This window comes from Chanodichthys erythropterus, chromosome 21, assembly GCF_024489055.1.
Source record: "Chanodichthys erythropterus isolate Z2021 chromosome 21, ASM2448905v1, whole genome shotgun sequence".
Classification (NCBI taxonomy): Eukaryota; Metazoa; Chordata; class Actinopteri; order Cypriniformes; family Xenocyprididae; genus Chanodichthys; species Chanodichthys erythropterus.
Window position 1 is genome coordinate 25,238,617 of NC_090241.1, and position 8,935 is coordinate 25,247,551.

Below are 8,935 nucleotides of genomic sequence, written 5' to 3' on the forward strand. Positions count from 1 at the left end.
TTACAAAAGCTGCACAAGTACCAGCAGTCACACATGTTTATACTACACAACTGGCATAACTCAATATACTCTCTGTAAGGATATATAAGCGATAGCTGAACAAATATGTACAGCTAAATGTAATTATACCTACAATGATGTTTTGTTAAAAGAAAAAATGCAAATTGAACTTTAAAGGAGCAGAATAGCTAATTCTTACACTGAGTAAAGGAATGTTTGCATTATAATGCATGAGTGAGATTACAGAGACTCCCAGTGTTCAACTGAGTAATAGCAGAAACACCAGCGTTCTGCAGTTTGATGAAATATGCAAAGGCATCACTTCACTCTTCAACTTGCTCTGTATATCTATTAATTTTGTGCACTATAAATTCAGTTGTGGCCATAGATCACAGCAGTGGCCAGCAATAATTCACCTATATGTGATTTAATATACCGTGCTGTTAGTCTGCTTCTTTTTGATGAAGATATCTGTCTTTGAGCATGTGTATTAGCTGAGGCTCACATCAGGGTTCAGCAGTCCCCACTTCTGAAATATATAACTCAAATCTTATGATTTCTGTCTTTGATTTAGAGTCTACAGCCTTCCAGCCACAAATACAAATGACAGCTGCCTAAACCAAACGGCGCAGTGAATGTACGACTCCATTTCCAATTCAATACAATTACAGAATAATGACACTCTCAAGGCCACATAGGAACGACGTACATCAGCTAGATGAAACCATACATTATTTTAAAAAAAAAGAAAAGAAACAAAAGCCAGACACAAGGCTGTATGTTCTTAAATGAGATGATAAACAAAACTCAGAATGTAATAAATTGGATGAATATGATTTATCTAGCACTGGTACAGTTCGGATTCACAAATATATTTTTGCACATGTATGCAGCTCATGAATGTCAGTGAACGTTTCTCAGGGTTGGTTTGTTTTTGAAAGTGAATGTTGTCTGTGTTGACACCATCTCTAAAAAACAGATACCGTACATGTTTGTGAAATACCAATGTAAATAATTTGGATAAAAATTAGCCCTGAATTATTAAATTAAGCATTTCCCCCAAAATCAGCAGTGGTAAAGTGTGCCAGTGCCTCAATAAATCAACTTTCTCCTTGACATGGCACATCTTACCCCTAAGGGCCTTTGTTATAGATGATTTCTTCTCATTTCATTTGATTGAAGGCATCCTGAAATATAATTAAACGCATTAGTTTTACTTCATTTCTCCTTGCCTAGAGGATAATTTAAGTAAAACGTGTCACTCTCGCCTGTATTAACACAGACAAGAGACACAGAAAGAATCAACACTTTATGTGGTTCTTTTTCTTCTCGCTCAGTTGATTACAACAACAGTATCATTCTGCCTTTGAAAAAGGTCTTGTGCTGATCTTAGCAAAGTAGTTTGCCCATTAGGCCTTTGAGAGAGTGACTTTGATGGCTTCCATCCAAGATTAAAATGAATTGTTAAGACAGAAAGGCTCAGGGGCTGGCTGATTGATGAGCGTTTCTTCATCATTGCCATTTAACCAGATTCTGAAGCTGATGAGAAGGAAAGCATTGAGCGATGAGCTATCATGTGCATACTGAAGACTGCTGCTGCCATGTTAAAGAGCTCCTCACTGCTTCTGCTGATTAACTTATTAACAATGATTAGAACTCTTCAATCTGTTCTACATACATTTGAACCTTCGTAGTGTATTGAAGTCAGCATGAAATCAATCAATCAATTTTTTTATGGAATATTGCGGTATTTTTTATAAATAATTTATAGCAACATCCTGATGACATGTTTACTGGCGTGAGGGCGGGACAATCTGTCACTCACATTAGATCATAGCAATAGCAAACCACAACCATCCAACCAGTTCTCAATGGACAAAGTCAAGTCCCACCCTAATTTTTTTTCTTGTTTGAGAAGCTGCTTCACTGGGATATACAGGGATTGGACAATGAAACTGAAACACCTGGTTTTAGAGCACAATAATAATAATTTAGTATGTTGTAGGGCCTCCTTTTGCAGCCAATACAGCATCTATTCGTCTTGGGAATGACAGATACAAGTCCTTCACAGTGCCCAGAGGTATTTAAACCATTCCTATTCCAGAACAATGACTAGGTCACTATGAGATGCTGGTAGAGGAAAACATTTTCTGACTTGCTCCTCCAAAATACTCCAAAGTGGCTCAAAAATATTTAGAACTTCACTTTCATGTACATCAAACTATTCATAAGTCTTGCTGTATTGTATTGGTGAATTATCATGCTTATACACAACACCACTTTCAGTGTATAATGTTTAAACCATTAGGTGCACATGGTCCTCCAGAATGGTCAGTCTTTGGCAGCCCATCAAGCACAGTAGGGAATGCCATGATATAGCAGCCCAAACCATCAACTGATCCACCACCGTGCTTCACACTGGACAGCAAGTCTGGGTGTTAAGCCTCTTTTGGGCTTCTCCACACCGTAACTCCCACAGATGTGGGAAAGACAGTGATGGTGGACTCATCAGAGAACAATACATGTTTCATGTAGCAGCCTGACTATGAATATTAACTTTGTAGAGCTCCTGACAAAACAGTTTTGGTGGAAACATGAGAGTCGAGGTGCAGATTTAATTCTGCAGTGAGTTGGGCAGCTGTGGTTTTATGTTCTTTGGATACAGTTCGGGTTAGTACCTGGACTTCCCTTTCAGACAGCTTCCTCTTGCATCGACAGTTACTCCTGTTGGATGTGGTTTGTCCACAAACCTATATACAACACAAAGACTTGCTATCCTGGTCACAGATGAGCCAGCAAGATGCGAACCATCAATTTGTCCTTTTTGAACTCTTACATGTCTGCCATTATGTTGTGTGGATTGGAATATTTTATGTACAGCTGTGCTATTGCTCTGTTAATTCAACCATCACTGATGAAATATAAACCAGCAGTGCGCATATATAGGCGTTAAACCTCCAACATTATATTTCATTGTCCAACCCCTGTATGTCACAATATGAAAGATTATCTGTTTCATGTCGACAGGAAATGCTTTTGTTTTGAGGTTTTAGCAAGGAAAGAGAGGACAGATGTTGCTTGAAGTGTTCATGCATAATTTGTCATGTTCAGGTATCAAATGTCAATTAAGCCATGCTGAGAACACTATAAAGCACCTTTTAGTATCTCACCCAATGAATTATGATGATGCCTACAAGTATATCTGTTCTGAGACTGGATAAAATGTCTTTTCACAGCAATCACTCAAGCGAATTCTTTCTACTGGTCATTTTAGAAGAAGCAATTACAACCTAATCAGGACATACTTATTTATGGATTTTCTCAGGAAGACAAAATCCATTTAAATTATAGCAAAAACACTGGCTGCTTTAAAACAGTAAACCTGAAGTAATGTCTTTGCTCTCACAAAAAAAAGGGTTTGTTGTTGATGCATGCTCACTGAATGCCAATAAATAAAACTCTGCTGTCCTCCAACGCCTCATTCTGACATTTAGATTTTTCCTTTTTTTTTTTTTGCTCTGTGTGAATATGAGTGAACAACACCAAATAGCATGTTGGTAATGAAGTGTGTACATTATTACAATGCCTTTAATAAAAGCAGAGTTATTAAAGTTAATCGGTTTATCGCTTTCTTTTTTTTTTTTTAGCATTGTGACATCTTTTTAAACACAAGTGAGGCAATACATCAGAAGTCGGATGTCACACTGTGAAGAAAATACAGAAAAATTCTCCAGAACCCTTTCTATCTACTCTTTATCATCTCAAAATGATTTCCGAGTCCAGCTATAGTAGCATTGCTCCTAAAGCTGCAGTTTATCACCCTGTTAAACAGGCCTGCTGAAAAGGTCACAGGGAGCGAGGCGATGAGGGGACAGCTATATGACAAATATAACTGGACCTTCTTGCTCTTCCAAAGGTCAACGGAAACATATTCCTTATGCATTTTAAACATGGTGGGAGAGGAAGATTGAGTCCTAAGGGGACTTTCTAGAATGGTCAGTGGGAGTGGGCTGTTTTTCAGTTAAAATTATCTAACACGTTCTCTTTAAAAGGACATTGTCCACTCTCCCTCTCGTCACATGCCAGCTTATCCTACACAGCTGGCCAGATTAGAAGCCCAACCAATAGCCTGTATGATTGGTTTGATTTTATATTCCTACTTAACTTCTTGTGTCTTTTTTAATCTATGCATCATTTTTTTTTTTTTTTTTTTACAATATCACACAATAATATTATTATCGTTAGGCAACCCCTTCAGCCATGATTTATTCACGATACAGCACTAGCCTCGAGTACCTTATTGCTTTTATAAAACAGTTACCACACAATACAAATATATGCAACTTTCATGAAGTAAACTTTTTCTAAAAGCCTTCTTTCCACCAGAAAAAAATAGTCCCTGACCGTGAACAGCAACAAAAGTTACATTTTCACACCATTAGATGGCGGCAAAGACTGTCTTTATGAGTGTGTCTGAATTGCTGTGAACATGGAACAAGACGCAACTGACAAATGCTTTGACTAGCGCTGTCAGTCACGGGAAAACCCCTTAACTGTTAAAAGGACAAGATAATACATTGTACATTTAAACAGATTTTTTATTATGAAATATAGGACTGACCTGAAGGAAAATGTTAAATCTGAATCAGATCTTTTTCTCACATCACTCTTCTACATAATACAGTAATGAACAATATCAACTGAGAACATACAGTTTACGTTACTAAGAGTGGTTGCTAAGGGTTTGGTGAAGCGATACACAGAACCGTTGGGTAAAGCGGTCATAGCCGTGTTTTATTGTGAAATAAATCAGTTACTGACCAATCAGAATCAAGGATAGGAACTAACCGTTTTATAAATTATATCATATTATTGTTTAATCTGTTGTGCGTATTACTTAAATACAGTAATGTGTGACAAATATCGCCTATTCACAAAGAATAGATCTTATCATTGACAAACTGATGGAGAAATCACCTCAACTGTGTTTGTTTCCATTTGTTCGGCCATCACACTTGCTGCAAATTCAGGTTTCTCTCAGTCTTTTTATGTGTGTGGCTCAAGGGTACAGCTTGGAAGATTGATGCTATTTGCACACATGGAGAAGGAAAGGAAAGGACCCCTCAGACATTGACAATTCACTTACTGTTTGTTTATTGGTTTGTGGGAGCTATAATGTCTCTTTCTCCTTGAAATGAAATCATTCAAGGTATGCTGGCATTCATTGTATGATGTCCTTTTTCTCACCACAGCAACAGAATCTTTCCCCAACATTCCATTTTGTTATGAATTACTTTAAAAGTCTAATTCTTCAACACATAGCAGAGTCATTAAATTTTTAGACCTCTGGTATTTGAAAAGCCTGCAGGAATGAAAATGAAATGAATGGATAAAGGACAGTGGTGCATTAATTTATTTATTTTCATTCTGATGAGATCAGTTTTTCATAAAGTGGTTCTTAACACATTATAAATCTGTTTTAAAATATATCTGTCAAATGATTGTGATCTTGCATTTCCAAACCCATAAATCTGTTCAACAGTGCTTCATCACCTCATGCCCTAAATTCTACCATTAGTCTAGAGAGGGAACACAACATCACCAGAGACCTTGATTGCATGTCAGTTTAGTGTATTTCTACAGCAGTCCCTGTGGAGGTCTGTGTGCTCTCGGCTGAAATGAACCCTTAGATAGAATGTGATATAGATTATTTGTGTGTCAAATAATGACCATCTCTTTTACTGGTAGCTTGTTTATATTCTGCAAAGAGTGTCCCAAGGCTTTGGCACTTTTTAATCTCACACAAGGGCCTAAAGTGTTCTTTCTCCAATGGGCTTTCGCTTAATGGCCAAACTGTCCGAGGGCTTGTGGTGAAAAGCAGCCTCCTCAGTTCAACCTAGCTAAGTCCCTCAGAAATATATATACTGTAGGCTACACTACTGTTCATAAGATTTGAAATCTTTAAGATTTTTTGAATGTTTCTGAAAAGATGCTCACTAATAAAATAACTGTTTGCTATTTCAACATATTTTATTTTGTAATTTATTCCTGTGATGGCAAAGCTAAATTTTTTAACAGCCATTACTCCAGTCTTCAGTGTCACATGATCCTTCAGAAATCATTCTAATATGCTAATTTGCTGCTCAAGAAATAGAGAGTTCAAAACAACAGCATTTAATTGAAAATATAAATCTTTTGTAACATTATAAAAGCCTTTTTTTGACACATTTGATCAATTTTATGTGTCTTTGCTGAATAAAAGTATTAAATTCTTTTAAAATATTGTACTTACTCCCAAACTTCTGAACGGTACTGTATCACAGTTTCCACAAAGATATAAGCAGCAAAAACTTTTTTTAACATTAATAATAATAAATGTTTCTTGAACACCAAATCAGCATATTGGAAGGATTTCTGAAGGATCATGTGACAGTGAAGACTGGAGTAATGGCTGCTGTAAATTCAGCTTTTCCATCAAAGAATAAATTAGATTTTAAAACATATTTTAATACAAAAGCATTCTTTTAAATAGTATATCTCACAATATTACTGTGTTTTTGCATAGGTGAAGTATATTTTACAGACTACACTAAATGTAATTCTCAATTTTTTTAAGGCCAAAAGATTACTAAAGTATTTGTTGCATTAGGGCATCTCATGAGCATGCTAATTTCATGAACATATAGAGTCTGTGTATTAAAAATATAGTTTTCTCCTCTTGTTTTCCATAGAAATGCAGCATGACAGCTGCACTCTTTGGATTAGATCTTTCCATCTCATAATGCTTCGGCAGATTTGTATGAGTGGGGTGGGATCTCAAACCATGTTGACTTCAGGCTAAACAGCTGTCTATATTCATGGGATCCTCATTCTCCACAGCTGCACCATCATAAACAGTCACCTTTTCCATTATTCAAGCCTACAAGAGCTTCCTCCAAATTTACAGGATGCCTCTTGTCTCTTTCAGGGGGGAAAAAAAGTGATAAGCAAAACACACAGTGGGATACATGTGTAATCTAACGGGCGATGTTCATGCATTTTACAGTGATGAATAGCTTGGGATAAGAGATATTCAAATATCTAACATTTTCTGCATGTAGCACTGTGCTCTAAAATATTCTCAGTCACTGGAATCGTACCATCATGTAATTGTGACAGATCTTCCATTCAGTGATGGCTTATATGCTTTGCGATTTTTGTTAAGAAACGTCTGAGCAAATTGATAAATCAGTGTTACACTGTTAGATAAAGAATAAAAGGTCAGATCACTAAATGGTAAAAAAGTCTTTCACAGCTGCTGCTGCTGCTTCTTGCATGGCTATAAAAGGCTATAAACAGGGTTTGGTGACGTGATAGGTTGTCAGTACAGTAACAGACAGTCTTATGGAAACCAGTAAATGAGACGCTATTCAGTTTGTGCTTCCTTTATTCAAACTGGGTTATTCACAGCTATTTTATTGCAGTGCTTGCAAGGGAATGCTTTACTGATATTACTTAAAGCTGCAGTCTGTAACTTTTTTTGAACACCAGCCAGTGTTCAAAACTATCTCTTTATCTTAGCCCAATTCACAACCGTAAGCTTGTAATAATGTTTTAAAATAAGAGCGAACTGGTGGATTTCCGCGGGAAATTCGAGCATGCAGCAGTTCGTCTTTGCGTCATTACGTCACGTCCATAAACCGAAAAAAGGAGTCCAGGCAAGTCGGTTTTATCATGTGAGGATGCTGCTTAGCGGATCATTTATAGTCTGTTCCCACAGCAGCTGAAATAATTAAATGTCAGTATGATACTGACAATCATCAGTGACGACAGGAGATTCACCCGTAGGCAAAAAGCAAAAGACTTTGGACTGTGGAGTGGCTACAGGAATTGAAATCTACATGTAACACTAATATACACTAAATACACATAGCATGCGTCTCAATCAGCTTCCTTGTTCAGTAGTCAGGGCACAATCGGCCACATTCATTTACACACTGATTCCGACCTAGGGAGCTAGGGAACTGATTGAGACGCAAGGATAGTCATACAATGCTGATGTTGTTAACATTAACAATTTGAGAACAAAATATAACAGTAATAATAATTTGCATGGTTTGGCATGATCCGAGCTAAGCGACGATTAGATTTAATCATCATTAGCAGCACGATTTATTGTAGGCTTAATGCTTTTTTCCTCAGTTGGTCAGAACAAAAGTGGCAGACATGTTACTTACTTGTACAGATGATATTTTTCAATGAAAATTCGTATATTGGTCATACTTTCAAGACGTAGAATCTGTGATTCTGATGTACAGTATCCACACCGGTGTAGTGATTGACAGCAAACATCAGATTAATTCGCTGACGAGCTGTGCCGAAGCACAACGCACGTATAACGATAACTATTCCGCATATGACTGCAATCGCATGTTTCAAACAGAGATGGCGACAAAGAGGAAAAATGGCAGACTGCAGCTTTAAACATACTGCTTAGGTTTTTTTAGAAACCACTAAATAAGTTCTGCAGTAAATTTAGCCTGAACCAACATGCAAACTCTATTCAAACTTTATTAGAAAAAATCAGTCTTATGTGTGCTAATTTCCTTTTTTTGTCATTTTATCCATGTGTATTAAATTTTGAGAATATTCATTTGACCAATTGAGGCCTAACAGTAATAAAGTTTTAATAATAATCAGTCTTTTTTTTTTTTTTTTTTGACAATAGGAAAGCCCACAACTATATCTAACTAATAGAAGGTATTCTGTCTGTCTTGGGCAACATTCCTCATCCAAAATTCACTTAACTTCTGGTGTTCCTCAGGGTTCAGTTCTTTTCCTTTTTCTTTCCTCTCTATATGCTTCCCATGGGATCCAATTTGAACAGGTACAGACAGTGTCTTTTCTTCTCCATACTGATGATGTGTGTGTGTGTGTGTGTGTGTGTGTGTGTGTG